Below are 22,230 nucleotides of genomic sequence, written 5' to 3'. Positions count from 1 at the left end.
CAGATGGAGATGGTTTGGACATGTCCAGAGGAGAGATAGTGAATATATTGGTAGAAGGATGCTGAGTTTTGAACTGCCAGGCAGGAGGCCTAGAGGAAGACCAAAGAGGAGGTTTATGGATGTAGTGAAAGAGGACATGAAGGTAGTTGGTGTGAGAGAAGAGGATGCAGAAGACAGGGTTAGATGGAGACAAATGATTCGCTGTGGCAACCCCTGAAGGGAAAAGCCGAAAGGAAAAGAAGATATCCAAATTTGAATCTGCACCACATTGTACACCCTCATAGATTCCAGTTCCCAAATTAAAACTGATTTCTTGCATTAAGATTCACGCATTATCCCTGTAAAATTTAAGAAATTGTTGAAAATATCTGTAAATGAAAGCAAAAAATCAGCCCTTGATATGGATATGCAACATTCAAATAGGTCCATTCTGGGCCAAGATCCATCCTTCCAGCCAGTATTTTTCATGTAATCAGCTTTGCTAAAGTCTCATTTTTGTGTAGTACTACGTTTCTCCAACTGCCTGGGTTATGCACACAGATAAGTTTTTTATTTCTCACTCTGTGACTCTCTATGATTGGATCAGTGACTCAATTACTTGGAACCGAGTGGTTCTGCTCCTGGCGACATCATTGAGCGTGGAGGTCAAAGCGAGTGGCGTGAGAGACTTGACTTTCACCCCAATCAGACCGAGCTCTCTGTGTCTGTCCTACATATTAATTAGATCCATTTAAACTGTCATGTCCAGGTTTAATTGCATGTTTCACAGCTTTAAAAGGATCAGATTCCATGCAAGTTACAGTTTTCATTACTTATTCTATCTCGATTCAAAGCGGTGATGTATTGTAATTGTCAGTGTTTGTGCGCTCGTCCGTCTGTTCGTTCGTTAGTATGTCCACCAAATATCTTCACAACCGTTATAGAGAGAAAGATGGAACAAAAAGATGATGACCTTGACCTTGAGAAAACTAGTTCAATGAGTTTTTTTGAGAAAACTAGGTCAAGTTAAAATTTCAAATTTTGTGCACTCAGGAACTGGATAACATAGAAAGACAAGGGAGAAGGCCAGTGTGAGTAAGACCATAGATCAAGGCTAGTGCTTTGACCAATGACAGTAGGTCTAGGTAAAATTTTGAATTTAAGGATTTCACGGGATGTTGCAGGCCGTGACTGCCTTGGTTCTTGCTTATTCATGTAGCAATAAACACAGCAATTTGACACCACAACCTTGGCTGCCATCATGTCTTGTGGGACCCTCCCAATCAGGCATAATTTACATTTGACATAAGGGATGCATTGGTGCAATCTTACAATATTAGTATGATTTAAGATTGTGCAAGGTTGCAATAAAAGCAGTAAAAAAATCCTAAATCATAAACCCACACCTGCAGTGTACTATTTGATGACTAAAGCCCTTGAATCTATTTTGGTCTCCTACAATACCATTGCCCCATACATCTTTTTGATATATTTTCTTCTCCTTTTTTTATAACTATTGGACAGAATTCAGGAAAGCACTTTGAAAGTGCTGTTCTGCAGGAAAAGGTGTTCATCGTGGAAGTAGAGTAAAAGGGTTTGGAAGATAAAACTGTAATCTGCTTTTATTGCCAGCCGCAGGACTGAGTGGAATACAAAACCACGGATTGTAAATAAATAGGAATGTTTCTACTTTTACCTTCCAGATAAAGCCATTCTAATCAATTAATAAAATGTTTTCATTCATGATTCAAAGCTTTATGTTTTAGTATGTCTTTAAGGGGAGTCTGAAAAGCAGCAGTAGATGGCAGCAGCGATCCAATGATACCGGCTATGCCTGCACTGCATTAATGGGCGCTTCATTTCTGTGGGGAATGTCATGCAGTTGCTATGCACTGTGGAAGGAAAAAATGCTTATGGTTCTTTCAAAGAGTTTTTTTTCATGCAGAGAGGGGAATTGCATTTAATTACAATATCCTCTTTCCATGTGTCTCTTTCAGCCAGTGGCACTCTTTCAAGTTTTTCATGACATTAAAGGCTTCCAAAAGGCTTGTCAAGGAGGTGGTGTTGTGGCTCATGCAAATATTTTGCAGAATATTTTTTTGTTTTTCACTTTGTAAAATGTTTTTCTGATTGACAGTTTATAGATCACACAAAGAAATAACTCAAATAAAATCAAGCAACGTGTGGTCCTTGCTGCTGATTGGGCAAGTATCAGAACATTTAGTATCATAAGTTTCCACTCCGATGGAAAGATTCTACGTTAAATTGTAATTGATGAGCAGTTTGCATCACGTGTCGCAAAAACGTCAATGTATTTGTGAGTACTCATTATTTTTGTGTACCACATGAACATTCAGCTGCTCGTGTTTAATGTGCTGTAGGAATTCGTACAATTGCCCGACATTCATTTAACGATCCAAAACATTGTCGAGTGGAGAACTGTTCCGCTTCTGGAAACAAGTTGTGCTCAAACAGAATAAACCACTGTGATTACAACCGACCATCATTGAGCTAAATTTGAAATAGCACTTTAGCTCAAAACCACATTTCATCTCTGTCATTAAAATGAGTGCATCAATTTCTGCTTTTTTTGACAAGTTATTTCCCCCCTGTTGTCGGCACATTAAACTGGGTTGTTTGTTTTACTTATTAGAGAAACGGGAAGAAGAAGAAGAAAAGGAGAGCAATGCTCAAGGGCAGGATGGCAGCCAGTTAGCATTCACCGAGGGGAGAAGTGACAAGGCAGGACCCCAGAAATAGGCCACCGCCAGCCAGCTCCGCTTTGGTCCGATCTGGATGACATCTCATGGCGGTTTGGTGCATCCAAACAAGGCCGAAGTAATGAGGGTACACACAGCCACACAAACACACACACACACACACACACACTGTATTCTCACTTCCAATAATGACCACTGGCCTGCAGGGTTTGATGCGTCTGTGGAGTGATTGACTGGTGGCTCAACACATCCCTCTCCTCCACTGACGCCCCCCTCTTGCTTCAGGCGTCGATCCCATAAACAACACACACATCTCCGTCCTTCCATCATGTTTATTAATACCCATAATTCATTTAGAATGAAGCATTCCAGGCTCATTAAACGCACATGAATATTTGTCAGATAAAAGTGTAATTAAAGCATCCCTCTTTGGCAGGATGATGTCACAGGGCAGCTTCCCGTTCAATGAGGTTTAATAGCCTCTACCTTTTTTAAACGCCACCAGGCGCTTATCATGCAACAAACCCATCTATACATAATATGTACTGCTACTGGAGGGAGTCAATTACAAGAGTGGGCATTTCGGTGCTTTTTACATTTCCAGTGGCAGCATGTGAATCAACCATACTTAATTCAACAGAGCAGGAGAGCCACTTTTGTCATACATGTCTTTAATTATTCAGTACTCTGAACTACTTGCATTTAAGCTCTTGAGTGAGTGGGATATGCATACTGCATACAGTATACTTTATGTATGCTCTGTCTATGTAGTAAGCATATGATCTGTTGTGTCTGCATAATACCGTGTGCAGGTGACATAAAGCATTCAGGTGAACATTCAGCCACTCAGAGTCACACATGACCCAAACCTAACCATAACCCAATAAACTACAACCCTACTAACCCTATCCCTAATCCCAACCTTAACCCTAAACCTAATTCCAAACCTAAACCTACCCCTACCTAAACCTACTAACCCCAATCTACATCTACTAACCCTAACCTAAACATACTGACCGTAACTCTAACCGTGCAGGGAGTGAATTCATTTTTGATCAATCTGTTTGTGATGGTTTATGTCAAAAATTAAGCGTATGACTTAAGGGAAATGCTCTGTCTTCACTGTGTAAGATACATCTGACATGTGATGAACTGAGAAAGAGAGAAAGAGAAAGAATCAGAGAGAGAGAGAGTCAAGAGCTCATCACTGGCAGCATGCCACCTCATTTCAGCCCCTCCTAAAGCAATTGGATGAACAAATTTTCTGAGGGGTGTCCAAGCCGCTTTGTTCCTCTTCGCTTTTCTCACCCTTTGAAATGTGCTTGTTATCTCCATATCGGCGCGGCGTGTTACTCTGCCCCGACACGCCACGACTTAAGTTCCATTTTCTGCCACTGCCCTCTCGTGCTTGTCTCCTTCCCTTAAACACACACTCATTTAGGGAGAGATCCATCCTGTTGCTACAGTGGTGCAGTGCTGAGTAGCAGTACAAGAAAGAGAGGGGGGGCGGGGGGGTGTTTGGCTTCAGCCCCACACCACTAAACGGACTGCAGCAAGGCATCCAAAACCCTATTTCTTTCTTTTTCTATCACCTCACTCAAACACCTCCCGGTGGTAGAGGGTGTCCGGTGACTAATATTAACTCATGGTGTGTGGTTAAGAGCACGGAAAGGAGCATCAGTTGCAATAAAAAGATTAAGTGACATTTCTTTTGCATCCCTCAACCCCATACCTCCCATTACCTCTACCCACTTATGGTTCCAAAAATAAAGGCGTCAGCACATTTCAGATGGCCTGGCTCACCCCTGATGCCTGCCTGTTGAGGAGCCCTTTGCCAGATGGAGGGTGTTTTATAGCCCGGGAATAGAGGCAAAATGACTCTCCTAGAGGAATAATTAAGAAATGGGTCCCTTCAGTGTAGAGCTCATCACATCATGAATCTCCAGAATCTGAGGATGCTCTGTCTCCAGTTCGTCTCCTCTCTCCTGCCGCTGCTGATTTTTAACACCTTCAGGGAAGATAATGAGCTCTGTCAAAAAGAAACCATTTCTCGTTTTCTTCCTCCAAAAGTGAATGTTCTACATTTTCCCACCACCTCATTAGAATCAACACCGGCGCGTCCCATATTTCCTGCTGCCGGGCACAATGCGCCCTCCGAGACCGACGCTATTCCCGCTCATAACCTATAACTCCAGGCTCAACACCCAGAGCAGAAAGTTTGCCTTTGAAGATTCTCATCACTATGATAATCAGCTGATCAGAGGATCTTACATCAACTCCTTGGGATGCAAATATTTACTTTACATGCAAAACCTCCAGATTAGAATCCTTCCTCTAATTTGCACTAGAACTCAGGCGAGTGAGCTGACTTCTGCGTCTATGATGTCATTCTAATAAGGAAATGACAACTGATGGATTAAAAATATAACAGGAAAATGTCCATTTAAGCAGTATTACAACTCTTCCGCAGAAAGGAGACACTTAATGTGAAAGGGCTCTTGTTTAACTGAAATTCAAGGTGTCATCATCCTTGTGTCTAACAAAAACAAAAAAAAAGACTTTCATATAAACCGTGCATGGCTGGCACACAGATAAGAGGTTGTTAAAATACCCTAGGCATGGCCTGAAATTGCCAAAGTCAATGATGCAAATGAAATAAAACTGCATTTAGCCTTGTAATTTCTCAGTGAGGCTATCCGGAGTGTTTATGGAACGCAGAAGAGGTTTAAAATCTCTCAAAGTGCAAATTAATTGCTTGCAGGATCTCTTACTTCGTGAATCAGATACTGGTGGTCTTAAATTTTAAATTCACAGGGAGCTCTTCTGAGACCTAAGAGCTTTTTTCTTTTTTCTTCCTCCTCGCCCCCAACCTCGGCCCTTTATCTTCACTGTCAGGGTAAAGCACATTACTTCAAACTCAGGCAGGAGCTGCTCTCGGCGCTGCTGTGTTCTTTGACGCAAAATAACAGAAAAAGTTCAAGAGGAGCTCGACAGATGGGACGAGATGGGACCAAGTCGCATCCACTGAAGGCTGTTTCAGGGGTTTGGATCTGTCATTGTCACAACTAATATTGAAAATTACCTCCATCCAATGGCTATCAGGTTCTTCTGTACAGTCCTTTAGCATTTGGCACGACGTTCGTCTAATGTTTCGATGATATTTGCAGGACAGCATTGAAGACAGATGTGTGGAGTGTATACGAATTGCTTTTCCACTCACAAATCTAACTCTGTAGAATATATGACAGCTGCTAATTTTGTAATTAATCTGCAAATATGATTTCATGGTTTGTAGAATAAAACAGCAAATTCTTCTAAAGATCTGTGAGATGTATTATGTTATTAACCAGATATAAAGTCATTGTATTGATAGAATGGATTGACTTTACAGACATTTGAACTATCTATTCGGATCCCACGATTGACCACGGCACCATAGGCAATCCTCCAGGCCCATGCCCTTAGACTTACAGAAAGACAAATGTCACAGAGGCAAAAAAGACCCATGATTATTTCTAACCAATTAATCTTTAAAATATATCTCTGGACATCTAAACTTCAGAAGTTGCAACGGTAATTCATAAATCCCTGTCTCTGAAGGCCTTAGTAATTAACAAATAGCTGTGGTTGTACTGTGAAAACCTTGCTTAGACATTAATGGTGTCTAAATCTGTTGTAGTCCATGTTAAATATTGTATGTTGCATCCAAAGAGAAATTGAGAGTAGAATTCATGCCATTTCTCTGACAGTGAAAGCAGTTGTCGGCTCATACTGACCAGCTAACTAAAGGGAGTTTTTTTAAAGATAGTAAGCTAGAAAAATTATTTCCAGCAGCCCACATAATTATTTGCCTTGTCCCATTTATAAATGGGGTTTACCGGTGAAGCTATTTCAGACGCATACGAGCAGTGATTTTCTACTCGGACAGAGACAGGTGACTCCTGACATGCCGCCCCTTCGGCTTTACTTTTTTTTTTTCCGGACTACGCTAATGCATGTAACAATGCATCAGTTGGCTGCCCCACCAGATTAAAGGAAAGAACCATGGATCTTCCGAAAATAGCGCTTGCATCAACCAGTCCCACCAGCTGCTTCGTGCTCTACCCAGCGACATCATATTCCATCAATCTTTCAACAACGTATTGATGGGATGTCCACATGAATTTGTCTGACAGGCGTTGGAGCTCTATGAACTATTTGTTTTATCTTCTCTGTCTGGCTGTTGGGTGAAAGTCCCATCCCTCTGGCAGCAGAAAGCAGAAGTTCATACATTAAGATGATAATGTTGCCAGAACACTGAACAGTGGGAGATGTATTGATGGCTCTGGCTCGTACTGTATATGCAGGGAGGATGGAAAAGTCACATTGCAATATGGGCTACAGGGTGACCTGATTACTATCAGTTACACAATCAATCCTACCCAACAGTCACCTCACAAGCTTCAAACACCAGCTCAGCTGTGTGGTTCAGTCTGTAATGAGAGCAGAGTCGAGGGATTTTGCATTTTCAACAGGTGTGTCCGCTAACTGCGGCCTTTCAACTGCGTCATCACAAAGAGATAAATTTGCAATCTCGCACTTTGTTGTTGTTTTTTTTTTTTTTTTTTTTCAGAGTGACGGGGATGTAACTCACTCAGATGAGGCGTCAAGGTTACTGCGTGGTTTTGGGGCTTCCTATTTAAAATCTGTCAGAGAATAAATAAATTATCTACATCAATCCATGCGAGTGGAAGAAAATAGTGTTCAGTGTAATTATAGCAGTAGATACAAAATCCGAGGGGCGATGGCGGCGTTCCATAAACCATATGTGTGTATTATGCAGGCCTGTATGTGCCTCTAATAACAACACATGCTGTCACTTTATGGCGATGCATTCGTGATGGCGGTGCAACGGAACATGATGGTAAATTTGTTGTTTACTTTGTCGTATTTCACAAACAGTCAGGACAGAGTCGTAAACTCCAGCATGAATGTACATCAAGAGGCTGTCAGGCGCCGGAGGAGAAAAATATCAGTGACTGGAACAGATTGAAATTCCAATTCAGCAGATACGAAGGAATATTCAGTATAGTAATGATAAAGCACCAATCTCAAAGCAGGGGTCAGGAAAGTGTCAGGCATGTTTGACGCAACCACAGCACAGTCCAAGAACGGCAACGGCGGTGTAAGCGACCCTGACGTTATGACTTTATATATGACTTTATTATTGGCTGGAGCTTTACAGGGGGAAAAAAAAGGTGGGTTCTGTCACCACTCTGGTAATAACACTCCTCCCTGTGAACCTCTGCTCCCAATGCTTTAATTCCATTATGATGCAGGAATGAGATAAGCGAGCTGATTGGTAGGTCAAAGACCACCAACACAGAAATCAATATTGCTATTTGCTGCTGCAGCAGCCCAGCGACTGAATTAAGCAAGAGTACACAAGCATTAGTGGAACAAATCTCGTTTTCAAATTGAAACAATCGGCAAAAGTAGTACTTGAAGAGAAAAAAATATGGAAATATGATTCACTTGGGAGACTTCCTTAAATTGCTTTTCATTTATTAATGAGACAAACTGTTTTTGAGCTCCCGGTGAAAGATCTTTGATAATGTTCATCTTCGGGAACGTAAAAGGCAACACCTTCTATATTCCCAGCCCACGTAGCCTTGTAGTAGAAGGAGGGCTTCTTATTATTGCATTTTGATAATTTTCCATCTGGCTAATGAGGGCTTTTTTTTTTTTTCGACTGTGCCCAAAGGCACACTTGTTTGTATTGTTGTATTTCATCACTCGGTTAAATGTTAATTGGGTTTTCCTTATCATTTGTGCTGAGTTAATGTCTAACTCGAAGGATTTCTCTGAAATTAGCTTTCAGGGTCTCTGCAGGTGCTGCAGTTCCACTCACAGCACTGGTTTCTCTGCATAATTGTTTGCCGTTAACCCATGTTTCTTTGCATAATGAGCCGTCTGTTGATTTTGGAGCAGTAAATGAACTCACTCACTGTCAAGTGCTATCACTTACGCTGTCCAAGCTCATGATAATTTCCATCCCACAACGTAATTGTTGCAATACTGTGGTTTTACAGCTGCACTTTGCTGCTTACATGCAGCCATTCCCCCCATTAGATCTTTTCTGTTTAACATAATCAATGGCTAGTGATTTCACAACCCGTCCATCTCGTCAAACTGTAATTACTCTGAAGTATTTCACCTGCGACCGTATTAGCATATGCTAATAGCGCAACGATGAAAGTGGTTTGCGTGCTTCACGTCCAATGGACTGGACCGTTTCGGAATGGTAACAGGTCATTATTTAACACTCAGCATCTCATATCATGCTGTTCCACACCCCAACACTGCCAGTTTAAATGTGGGAGCGTGTTCACAATGCTAAATATGCAGCAGTAACATTTTATTTAGACGTTGGATCATTTTGATCTAAATTTTGAATTTCAGAGTCACTCATTTCCATGTTTTTGATGGTGGAAAGAAGCCGGAGAACTCGTACAGTAACCACGGAGACGCCGCACAGAAAAGTAGGTGGATTTGAATCCAAGACCTTCTTACTGTGAGGTGACACTGCCCACAGGCATGAAAAATGATGACTGCATTCAATTTCACTCAAAAAAGGATCAGGCGTTATTCATCTTATGTGTAAAATCTATTTAGTCAATTAAAGTCTTATGGATTGTAGGATTCTACATATATTTGAAACTTTCAGCCAAAGTTCAGCCTTTTTATTATATCACTATGAGCGATTTCCTTCTCGCCAGTCTTTCTTAGTAGCTTTAAGTTGGTGTAAATAAGTGGGAACAAAGGTGATATACTAACAGATATTTACTGCACGGGCTAAACTTCTCCGTAGGACTGATTTACTGTTGGCTTTGGTCTTCTGTAAATAACAACAATGCTTAAAAGTAATAAAAAGGTTCAAAAGAAAATCCACTGCCCCCATTGTGAGATGTCACAGTATCTGTTTTTATTTGAAACGATGACCCATATGAGATAACACTTCATTCACTGTGTAATTATATGCATGTCACTGATAAGTAAAACCCATTAGCTTCTCTGTTATGGGGTGAATGGTGACACTGTAGAGGTATGGAGGGATCGACGGCCGTGGTGACAGACAGGGAGAGGAGTAGTGGGAAAAGAGCTGCTGTGAGCATCGCCTAAATCGTGCTCAGGGCTACGAACATGTGACCGAGGAAGAGGAGGCACTGCAGTAGCAGCGGTTGGCAATTACCACTGTATCAGCAACATGTCCTCTGAATCGTCCATTTCATTAGCTATGCTTCCACTCCCAATATATGATAGAGGTGGGGGGGGGGCATTATTACCATCTCCCCTCCCCTCTCCTTCTATTTCATTAAACCATTTCTGATAAGAGTTAACAAGCTGTGGATGAAGAATATGCTATAGTTATTAATATATAATACAGTTTGTATCTGTGCCAGACGTGAAGCGAGCCTTACAGTACATGTTCTTAGTGTATTTCATGGAATGCTATGAATTAGTGATGTTTTTTCAGTCCCATTAATGTCTGTAAGAAAAAGCCTCCTGGTTGTGTTACTCCAGCGGTGACTAGGTTAAAGGCTTTTTGCAGATATATTTTTAAAATCCACCCCGTTATTTCTCTCTTCCTCTCCCTTATGTATGTGCAACCAGCCCTTTTACTTGTTTTTATGGGTTTTTTTTATTTTCTGTAAGACATGGTGGAAAGTTTTGTCCAAGTAGCAAGATCTCCCGGAGGAGTAGTGCAGCTACCTGGAATTCCACTACATTCTATGGCCACAAGCAAAAAAACAACATCAAGCAACAGCAGAGAAAATAATGCAAGGCTACTGCGGCATGAATAAAAACATAAATGCAAATGTGAATTTTCATGCTTCATCAGAAAAAGGTTCTGGTCGTATTTAAATTCAGACTGCACCGCTGATAAGGGTGCAGTCAAAGTTGACTCATACTCTGAATAAATACAGAATTAAATCTGAAATCTGGGTTTCATACCTGATCCATATTTCTTGATGATGGCTGATGAGCTCTGAACATGACGGTATAGACATTTGTTTCTTTTAAATTGTAGACAAATATGTCAAAACACACACACAAAAAAAGAATAGTAGAGGATTCTGAGTGTTGGCCTTTGGGTGTGTCATCATCACGTTTACCCTTTGCTCTATGTCAAAAATTCTAGCACAAATTAAGCCTTGTGAAATTCCACAAGCGTGTGGGATGTGCGGACCCCCCCCCCAAAGAAATGAAAATGTCACTCAAAATAATTGTGAGATCTCTGAGAATCTTAGCAGCTTTTTGTGGATCCAGTAGAATGGTGACATCGACTAAAGCGGAGTGGATGTGAGAGGAGAAGGAGGAGAGTTTCTCATCATTTCTTTCTACCTGGTATAAATCATCCTCATCCAATTATGAGAAAGTCTGTAGTCCAGATTAGGCGGTTTAACCACAGGGCAGGGGAGAGTTGATTGTTACAGACGTCTCCTATATTTTCAGTGTGGTTTGTCTTTTTAATTAAAAGGAGAGCTGCTGAGTCAGAGATGACAGTTCGTCAAAATGCTTTTTTTTCTTTTTTTCTTTTTTATCCTTTCTCACCAAGCGTCTTTTTCCCTACTACTCATCAGTACTGCAGACCCAACTCATTACATCCCTCAGTCCTGTCAGACTCTACATTAGTGGCATCTATGATTTATTCCATCACTACTGAGAGGAGTATGAAGCATGTCTGTTAGAGAGAAGTGGAACTACTGATAAGTCGTTGGACTGATCGTGATGTCATGTCCAGTATGGCATCAGTCAAGTGTTCTCAGCAGGTTCAGAACTGTATCTTTCAAGGAGGATGGTCTGCATAACACGGAGGGTTAGAAAAATGGTCGTGTTAGTAAAGAGAAAACACAGGACAGATGTAATTCTGCAGAAAATATCCGACATTTGTGTTTTAAAATCACTGCAAATGAATCAAGCTGTTTTGCAGTAAGGTAGTTTTAATCAGAGTACAATGTGGGATTTAAACCCTTCTTCTTCTGTGGTGAATGAGAATAGTACACATTCTCACAGAGAGTTGGATGGATAGAACTCTTTGTTTGTCTTCTAAATATAAAGCTACGCCCGGCAGCCCTTGAGCTCCTGTCCAAAAATCCAACAACTGACCTTGCTGTTGATTGTGGATTCTACCTTCTGCTGTGACGGCTTGAGCAAATCGATAAAGCATTTCCCTTCAAAACGGTAACTAATGAAGGGTGAATTATCAATGCACAGAAAGTCCGATCTGGATATTACAACAAAGAAGTTTTTGGGTGAATCCTGGTCGGCCTGCAGATAGTTTACCCTCAGTAGACCTCGATAACCCCCGGAACCTCTCTCTCCCCCAGTGAGCGCCGCCACCCACTCACCCTTCTCCACCTCCCGTCCCTCCCGCCCAACCCACTGGTCCCTGCGGCTACCATTTGTGAATTCATTTCTGCCCTCACAGCCCTGCTCAGCTGTCACATCGTATCTTGCACACCCAGACAGTCAACGATAACAGTGTTAGGGCTCTTCATATTCCATACACCCAGTCCCCACCTCCTACCCTCCTGACGTGAATGGTTAGCAACAGTCTCTCGGTACCATCAGCCTCATCCCCACCTATTTATCCAGCCAAATCATGGCTGGATAGATATTAGCTCACTCGATGCTGCTTCTTCTTCTTGTTCTTCTTGCTCTAGATTGTCTTAAGTTTTTCTTTTATGGTCATTTTAGAATAATGATGTAGGGTCACAGTGTCAATTTTATCTGACCAATCAGGATTTTGCAATTTGTCACGTGACCTCTTAGAACTAGCGTAATGTTTACGGGCCGGGGTACAAACACCACCAAAAATATAACAATGATTAGAATACAGTCAATTCAATTGTCTCATTTTTCCTCACTTATGCATGATGTACTACCATAGATGATGTTGCACCACCAGAGGGCAATGATGACAGGAGCGACAGAGTAATGGATGAAATTCAATAAAGGGAGGGTTTGTTTTCTTTGTGAAACCAGTAGATAGTCATTATTGATTGGTTTAAGGCAGCTATTTTTGAGTATCAAATTCTCCACAAATTAGTCATTTTGAAAAGAAAGACAACAGCATCTTTTAAATCGTTGGTACACCTGAAAACTCTGGAGTCTTGTACCCTGCTATCAATGTCCCACTTTGTACAATATAGTTATAAAGATGGGATATAAGCAAGAGAACATCAAAAACAAATAATCATAAACCTGGGGGATCTGTGCTCTAATGGAAGACAGAATTTAGGGCAGGATACAGAAAAATGAGCATAGCTAGAGGAAAGGAAATGTTTTCTGAGAGCTGGACAAATGCATTGTAGAAAGTGCAGAGGAGGGACAAGAGGCCCAGTGGGAAATGTCAAAGTAGAAGGAGAGAACGACGGAATGTTTGAGTGAAAACAGACAAAGGAAGAGGGAAATGAGAATTTTTAACGTACTGCCAAACAGGACAAAAGAGAAGAAGAGTAAAAAAGATGAGAAAAAAAGTCTCTTTGTTGCTTGTATGAATTTTTTTTACTTTCACAATCCTGGCACGACATTTAGTTTTTCCATCTATCTCAACAGTAAATATAATTTCATTACATGTGCAGTTTAAGAAAATATTTCAGATATTTTATCACAATGCTGTTAGGATGAAAAACGAATGCACAATTACGTTTTAAAACGCAGATGCTATGATGATGAGCAAAAGTCACAGGATGTGTTTCACAAGATACCACAATTATTTAAATTATTTTTCTTTTAAAAAAATGAATGTTAATTTGCAAGGTGGAGTGTCTCAAATAATCTTCATCATTTAATTTTGTTGGTAATACTACAGCTCAGTGAAGGAGATGCTCAAAACTTCCAATGTTCCAATGGCCACTTGAAAACATTTCATGGGGTAAAACTGACTAGTTAAAACGCTGATTATTGACCAAAAGTCTTAAATGGCTCAGATTGGGTGCTAAAACGTTAATAATTGGACACATTTGGGAAGACCTGACAGTAGAAAACAGCAAATGCTTAGAAATAAGCAAATCCAAAACATCGGGCCCACAAACATTCATGTGTCGCATGATGAATGACAACAAACACTCCCTGACAGCCAGGACAATATGTTTAACATAAGCCAAGGATTCAAACCAGGTAGATTTTTTTAGGTTAGCAAATGCATTATTTCAGAGATAAAGTCCCACAAGGATGTGTGAATAAAAGCTGTCATGGTGAATAAAGGCCAGGATGTGGGGGAAGCCGCTGAACCATTGCATGCGTTGTGTCCTCTCCCGCTGATATTCATTTTTGCTGACAGCCCCTTTCCAAAAAACCCTTTATCACCCATTCTCCTGGACACATTTTTGTGACATGTCAAAGGAAAGGTCTCGCTCACTCAATCACGAGGATTCGGCCTTCTAGTTGCACAAGCTTCCAGGTGTCGCAAAAGTATCTTACTTCGATCACCTGGCTCAGCCCGCACTGCGATAACGAAAAAGTTAGGCATGAGGAGAAAAAAAAAGAAAGGAAAACGATAACGCAGCATCCCTCAGCTTTGAGTGACAAACTCAGCTTATCGTTCAACCGTGCCAACCCGGCAAATAAATAAAAAAAAGAGGAGATGAAAACAAAGTATGTCAGGTCTTAAATTTCACGCAAGACTGCACTGCATCATTGCAGTCTATCCTTATAATAAAGAGCCTCTGCCTTCTGAATAGTGATTACCTCCTTCCTCCACCGCTCATATAGAGCTACTCAAATGATTTTTCACACTCGACCTCGGTTCAGTCAAACGAGGACATCGTGGTGTTTGTTTCCTCGTGCTTGTTTATGTTCTGAAGCATTTTTTGAAGCATGAGCGTGACCTTCTTCACAGGTCATTGGCAACATATTAGAAAAAAAAGAGCAACTGAAGCAGGTGTCTTTCTTCTTCACCTTGTCTGCGCTTTACCAAATCGACTGGGACACCCGTCGCACGAGCAAACCCTCGAGGGTACCTCAGGCAAACGAGGGAAAGGGATGAAGGAGAAACAAAGCAATGCAAAAAGAATTAGGCCATCAAGCACACTGTCAAATCAGCAGGGAGGTTGCCCAACATGATCTTGAAACTGTGAACGTGATCAATATCAGGCCAACAGTTACACACACAGGCACATGCACAAGCACATACCGCCGCTATCTCCATTCCCTGATTACCATAATACACTTATTTACATGCCAGCGAAGAAAAATGTCCTGCGTCAGCATTGTGCTGCTGGGCCATGTTGGCCATTAAGCTTTTGATTACATTATGGGACATAAGCATGATTGATGCAAGTGGGGAAAATGGTGATGCTGCAGAGACAAGAGAATGCGCGCACACACCGATCAATCAATCTATACACAGGTTGGTCCTTCTGAACGATGCAGGGGCTCATCCAACAAAACACTTTATAGCTGAGCCAAATCTATAGCAGAACATTCCATTTATACAGATGCCTCACATGTTAGACACTGGCTATGTGTCTGGGATTCTATATTTTTCAATACTACAAATTATCTTTGTTGCCATCACCGGAGGTGCTAAATTTAACATTCTACACCGGAATTTTGAAGATTTTTATTAATAATTAATTGATTTGGAGTTTTTTCAGCTTTTAAAGAAATCAAAACCTTTTAATCTCATTTTAGTTAGTTGTACAATATCTTTACAGATGATATCAGCAGTTAACAGCCCGCAATAACCAGCCATATGCTCATCTATTAGCTTATCCTATAGATATCCTACAGCAAATTAAAACTACTGTTATCTTCTTCACAGACCTGCAACATTGAATTTAATTTCCCTTTTTATGAATGCCAGTATGTAGACTTGTGTGATTTCACAGTGTGTATCAGATGTTTAAATTTCAGCAGGATTTTTTGGATGAATTAATTCCATAAATCTGTTCCTATTTAGAACCAGTAGCATTAGCGTACCTCGCTATTAAAGATAATTTTTTTACTGGGAGTAAAATTCTGCAAGTATGATCCGCTAAATCAATTTGTGAAAACAAAATATTGTAGTAGCTGTGTGTGTCATCATTTATCATTTAATGATACCCGATTGGACGGACTAATTTCTGAGTCTATACAGGTATGATTAATAAAAAATATACAAATGCTAATTTTGAGAAAGCGTTCCCCCGTACATGACGCAATGCCGCCTCCAGATAGATTTGCACTTTAAGAAATAATCCGCATTAAAAAATACCTCCCAATAATCCCCTTGTAAAACCATTAATTCATCTACTGATCGACTGAGTATGGAGTAAAGTAATACTATAATATGGCATTTGCCCTTTGCATTAGGCCAAGCTGCTGAGTCAGGGAATTGCGCTACGTTGTAATTGCCTATGCCTGTTCCTCAGGGTTGAGTCTGCAAATGATGACTGATGACTTGATTGTGCTGCTTTTTCCATCTGCGTTTCTATTTCTTCGGTCCAACGCAGGGATTCTTACCTATCACTTCTGATTAAATCATATATATGCCTGATGCTTCCTTGTTCTTGCCTTCTTATGATAGCTCTGTCACATCCGCTCAATGTTGCCATTTAATTCACTCCGGCTCTCTCATGTAGATCCTGCTTCTGCTAAACATTAGGAACACTGTCATCTTGTTCGGCGGGGCTGTGTCACATCTGCACTCCACTTTGCAATGTTAGACTTCTCATCCTTCCGCGTTTCCTGTCAAACCAGTTTCATTCTGTAGTTTGAGAAAAACAACAAGGCGATGTCGTGGAGCCGACCAGACACGCTCTGTTATAACGACTTCGGTCTAATGGGTGACAACTGCATGCCAGTCAGTTCCAGCAAATCATCAGTGAGAACAGAGAGAGCTGATCCACAGGCCTAATGGAAACCGCTGGTCCTATAAGTGCTCATCTAATGGACCAGACACACATATAGAAAGACACACACACACACACACACACACACACACACACACACACACACACACACACACACACACACACACACACACACACACACACACACACACATACATACACACGGTGAGTCAGAGGGGACTGAGTCTAAGGATTTTGTCCATTTTTGCTAAAAATGTCTCTGATCTTGTAAAATTCTACAGATATCCATCGCAGCTTGAAAACGCGAGACTCTGAGAAAAATGGTCATTTTAAAACAGGAGAATGTGCCTCTGCCGAGACCCGAGGGAAGAAGCGTGTCCATTAATAATTCATGGTCAGACAATCAGAGAAGGACAGGTTGTCAGTTACAACAATTTTTTTCCTAACAGTGTAAAAATACAAGACTCATTGCTGCAGGGGAGGGCAACTCCATGCTTCTTTTCACTTCTGTTCTTTGCTCAACTAACTCCATTTTCTCCTGATGGACCATCTAACCAAACCATTTTTCAGTTCTCCCCGGGCGGAGCTGGTGGCAGACGGGGTCATCGGTAACTGTCTGGACCTTCTCCTCAGACGACACCCTGAATAGGAGAACATCCCAATATTAGACTGTCATGTTTCCTGCGAGCTGATGATGGCTGGCACCTCTGTTGACAAGTGTAGACTTTACATCCCCTAATCCCCCAGCCCTGGACAAGATCCTGAAAATCCTGGACACCTTATCCTCAATATCGCTTCAGCCACCACTGAGAGGCTAGCTGTGGGGTTAGATGGAAAGATACATGGATCTGAGAAGCCCCTTATTCAGGCACTTTGAAATTAGATTAATAGAAATTGGATTGCAGGAGCTTTGTGAGAAGTAATCATCTGGAAAATACCTGGAAGGTCAAAAATCACTCCAATCTTCGCTATCTTTTTATGAAAATGAGATGACACTATTTAACGCCACTGTCTGCTTGGTTCTCTTCAACACCACAGCGGGTCTGGCAATCACTGAGAGCTTTTGATACCATTTGGCAAAGCCTATGAAGTACCATTTAATAAATGATGATCTATAATGGTGGTAGGTAACAAGTAGATGTAAGGTGTGAGCAATGCTGTCATTTTCTCACTTATGTGCGTGCTAAAAGACAAGAGTTCCCATTTGCCCTCATTGAGTGGTGCAAATAGGAGTCCATGTAGTGGGATGGTGGACTGTGACCAGCTTCTTGCTGAAATAAATGAAAGCAATCTTCAGGGGGAAACCACAGATCTTCTATTTATCCCTACTGATGCCTCTTGCTAAACCTAAAGAGACAGGAATCCTATCAGAAAGAACCATATAGTGGAAATGAGTGCAACCAATATGGCCAAAAGTCTAACGTGAGATTCAATTCCAATTATGATGTTCATTTTTACTCCTGTGAAGTACCTTGGTTGGTGTCTCACGCATTTGGCTCTGTAAGTGGTTCAATTACGGCTCTCACTGTTGAAGAGGAGCCTGGATTCAGCTGCAACAACACAAAAGAAGGACGGATGAAGGGGAGAAAGATTGTGTGCTTGTCTCAACACACACCACAAGGTTTCTCCAAAGACCTGTCATCTGACCAAAAGTCCTCATGATGGAATCAGAGCGAGCTATCACTCCTACTCACATCTGAAATGGTTTAAAATCAATGGCAACATAAGGTAGAGAACTTACCACACGTCAGCATCTTCCTCACTTCAGCAGTTGTGAATGTCATTCCCACTTCCACTCGAGATGAGTCCACCCAGTCTCACCTCAATATACTGCAGGTTACCTGACCACAACCTCTGTTGACAGCTGTGGATACAGAAAAGTAGACAATTAAAATCTGTAAGACATTTATATACTGTATATGCTCATCACAGGGTGTCAAGCATAAAAGAGGTCCTTCCTCCCACCTCCAAAAACATGCAATGTGTGTTAATATTCATATGAAAATGTGATTATCTGCAGGTTATTGATTATGTGATGGAAAACATAATTACCAATGTCATTCAAAGACAGGGTCTAACTGACTGTTATTGCAATTTAATTTGCGGCACTGATTTCTCCGCTTGCGACATTTTCTTTTTCACATATATTCCTTTATATCAATCTATATTTAAGTATTTATATTATTGTAAATTTTGAAACTCAGCAGAGGCACCTTGTCATTACCAGGACTAAACTCAAGCTATTACAATGAGCAGAACCACACTGAGGCGTAAACATTTCCTGCCCTACGGTCTATAAATGGAGCTCCTTACCAGAAAAGTGTGAAGGAACGCTGTTATGTAAAAAGAGCAAACATCTCTCAGGTTTCTGTCTCTACTCAGTCTCTTCCTGTCTTCTCCATCTGGGGTTTGCATGCATGCAAAGACAAAGTCAAATTCAACCGGTTTTTCTCTGAAGCAGTCCCTTTAATGCATTCATATATAAAGCAATACTTTATCAAACAGTACCACGGGAGTTACCATGACTGCAGGGTCTCCTTGTACGCTGTAATGGCTTTTGCTTTTCAACCATTTCTTAGCGATCTCTGCAGGACGTTTCTCATCGTCATCTGGAGCGAAGCGCCGACCGAAATAAACTGCCACGCTTTCCTCTCCACAGGAGGATCTCACCGGACACCTCCCTAACAGATGTCCAGGGATTACCCCCATCTCAATGGAGGGACACAGGCTCTCTTTTTGTTTGCGAATTCTCTTTCTACTCCCTCAAAAATGTCAAGTATTTTTAGACAGCACTGTGATGAATGAGTCATCCCATCAGGCCTCTGCTGCAATTTGGCAGCTCTGCTCCTTATTTCTTTAAATACCGCAAAGTTCTAAGTAAACTTGTGTACATTTAACTTTGTTCATATGAAAATGTACTGCAGTATAACTTGTTATCCAGGATGACTTCAGGACCTTTCCTGGCTGGGAATCGAAGCACCTGTCCCACATGAAGTTATGAGCCTACACCCAAATACTCATCTTTATGAACATTAGAAGAAAGACACTTCTACAAAATGTCTTTTTTGTGTATGCATGGACAATATAAATATAATTCTACATAGCCCTCCTCAGCCTTTTATGCCCTATATATTGGCAGTTTATAGTCTTGTAGCAGCAATTATAGAAAATGCTAAATTGTTATATATGCAATCATGTTTTATGACTTCTGGCTATTTGTCTCCCTGATGCATTGATACAGATTAGAGCTAAAGAGTTCCTTTGCAAACTATTTATGTCCACTGCCTGCTGCACACCTATTAACCTTTTTGCTTCACTCAATTGAATTTGCGAATGATTCTCTCATGAAGGCAAAACCGAAGATAAATCCTCCACCAGACAGAGGTAATTGTCTATCGACAGAGGCGTATAGCCGTTAGAAGTGGTAGCTCGTACGCCAGCTTTGATAGAGGCAGTATGTGATAATAAATGCGACAGACGCACACTCTTACATAATACTCTAAGTACTTTGGGAGAATGAGAGACAGGCAGGCAGTTAGATAGGTGACAACACCCAACTCAAGGTGACCCTCTTCAATCTTATAGCTGCTAGAAGTCTTTTGCAGGGTAGGGCGATACAAAGGTCTCTGGAGGCGACAGCATTGCTGCTAAAAGTGGTTTCCTCGTCACAACTGATAAACCCTTACTGAAAATGTTTCAGCGCTACGTTTTGAAGGCATCCTTTTGCAATTTGTGAAATATCCCTGTTTTTATTCTTGCCACAAGTTAGATAGGACGATCAATACTTCCGTCAGAGTTCAGGGAGAGATAAAGCTACAAGGTGCACCTGGGAGCAGTGAATTTACAGGAGAAAGTCTGACACATAAACCCGGCACCAATTAAACAAATGAGCTCATGAGTGATTTTATGGTTGAATTTTACTTTCCTTTCGACAGAACCAGGTTAGCTGCTTCCCTCTGTCTTCAAGTAAGCTTAGTGAGAATGCAAATGAGCAAAATTTCTCCAAACTTTTTAAATATTTACATGTGAATGACACTAAAAAGTGAATGTATATTAATCAAACATAAATCGACTTATATCCTCAGCATCCTAGATTATGCATCAGTTTCAGATTGAATCGTTTAGCCCTTCACTTTTTTTGTATGATGATATTTAAGTCAAAAACAGTCACAACTTTATATGTCATTGCATGCGATGGTGAATACAGGTGCTGTATGTCCAGCTCAGTCTTCTATAGTCATAATGACCCATTTCTTTACCTCACTTAGATGGAATTAAAGCTCCTATTAGCTGTGAGTGTGCTCCCTCTGATGTGTACCACCGTCTTGTCCTGCAAAGGTCACAGGCTGCTCCTACACTGGAGTCATAGCATCATCCTCCAGGTATTGGTTGTGCTCAAACAGAAGATTTTGCGATGCATTCAATGAACCATAAAACTTCTGGGCCATCATAATTTCTGTATGGGCTGGGTTTTTTTGTCATTTCTAGAAATGTACTTTTTCATCCCATTTCCACAGCATGCACCAAATCTTCTCTTTTTTCATTTCACAACCCCCGCTTCCCCAGTTACACCCCCCGCCGACAAGAACTCTGTCTTTTTTGCTCATGTTGCTTTGAGCCGACTAATTACCATAACTACACCTGCGGGATCCATTTTTTTGGTTTGACTCAATGGGTAATAGAGAGCTGCAATTAACTGTTGTGATTCATTGTTCGCCTTACTGCAGTAATCGATGCAAGCGTGCTCTACCTGCCAATTGTGTGACACACAGCAGGTCTCTGAAAGTTTATTTTTGTTCTAGTTTTTAATCATTAACACACAGAAACATAAAAAAATCATGAATGTTCTTGTTATTTTTGTTCAAAGATGCTTTGGCGTCTCAACAAAATTGTTGTTGGGTGAGAAATCAAGGAAAGCAAAATATCTTTTGTTTTCAGATTTAATTCCATTAATAATCAAGCTATTAACCTCTTATGTTTCATTCATTTATTAAGGGTGTATTTTATTACATTGGACATCCTAATGTTCATGTGCAAATTCATGTAAAAAGTAAAAAACACTCCAACAGAGAAATTAGCCAGAGGAGCACATAAACAAATTCCCTGACCTCTTATTAAAAAACAAATTTTTGCAGAGGTTGACTTTTCCGTAAAAGCCACAGCACGTACTAAGAAGTACAAACACTACAGGTCCCTGGGAGGGACATACCAACCACCAATGGATCTTTCTGCATTTCCATTGAGCATCGATTCTTTGGACTCCCCTTCCTTTGTCCCTTCAAAATCAAGGGATGTAAGAAGATCAATTGAGCTTTATTGTGCCTCTGTGTCCGCTTACAATTGTGTAGTAAGTGTCTGGTAGAAGTGTAGAGACGGGAGAGGCTAGTGATGATATCAGGAAGAAATCAATACACAGTTGGCTATGATATTAATTGCAATGTCACTAAATTTCACATAAAGAGAATCTCCTGCTGTTTCCCTGAATGTGTGCCCTTGATATATGGGAATCGTGACCACCTCGAGGAGCAGAACAAAAGATCCATCCTTAAAAATGGGAAAATGAAGGTAATCATCACTTGAGTGAAGAGAGATAAGATGTGAAGGATGGAAGGGTTGAACACGCTTGACCTTCTGACTCTAAGAACAAGCCGACTAAGGTTGATTTTTGAAGTGAAAGTCTTATTCTTAGA

General features: G+C 40.9%; 1 long non-coding RNA gene across 2 annotated transcripts in view; it reads left to right on the top strand.

Annotated features, from left to right (window-relative positions):
• The window catches only part of LOC137596438 (uncharacterized), a 24,056-nt gene extending 1,826 nt beyond the window's left edge, over window positions 1–22,230 (top strand). Inside the window, exons 2-3 of one of the 2 annotated variants that reach the window (XR_011035544.1) lie at window positions 2,633–2,826; window positions 19,200–22,230. This is a non-coding gene — a long non-coding RNA (uncharacterized lncRNA). Of the gene's footprint in view, window positions 1–2,632; window positions 2,827–5,594; window positions 6,032–19,199 lie in introns of those variants that run through there. The other variant, XR_011035545.1, reaches the window with a different exon arrangement.

The sequence above is a fragment of the Antennarius striatus genome, chromosome 6 (assembly GCF_040054535.1).
Source record: "Antennarius striatus isolate MH-2024 chromosome 6, ASM4005453v1, whole genome shotgun sequence".
Lineage (NCBI taxonomy): Eukaryota > Metazoa > Chordata > Actinopteri > Lophiiformes > Antennariidae > Antennarius > Antennarius striatus.
The sequence above is the reverse complement of the archived record's forward strand: the minus strand, read 5'-3'. Positions and strand labels throughout refer to the sequence as shown.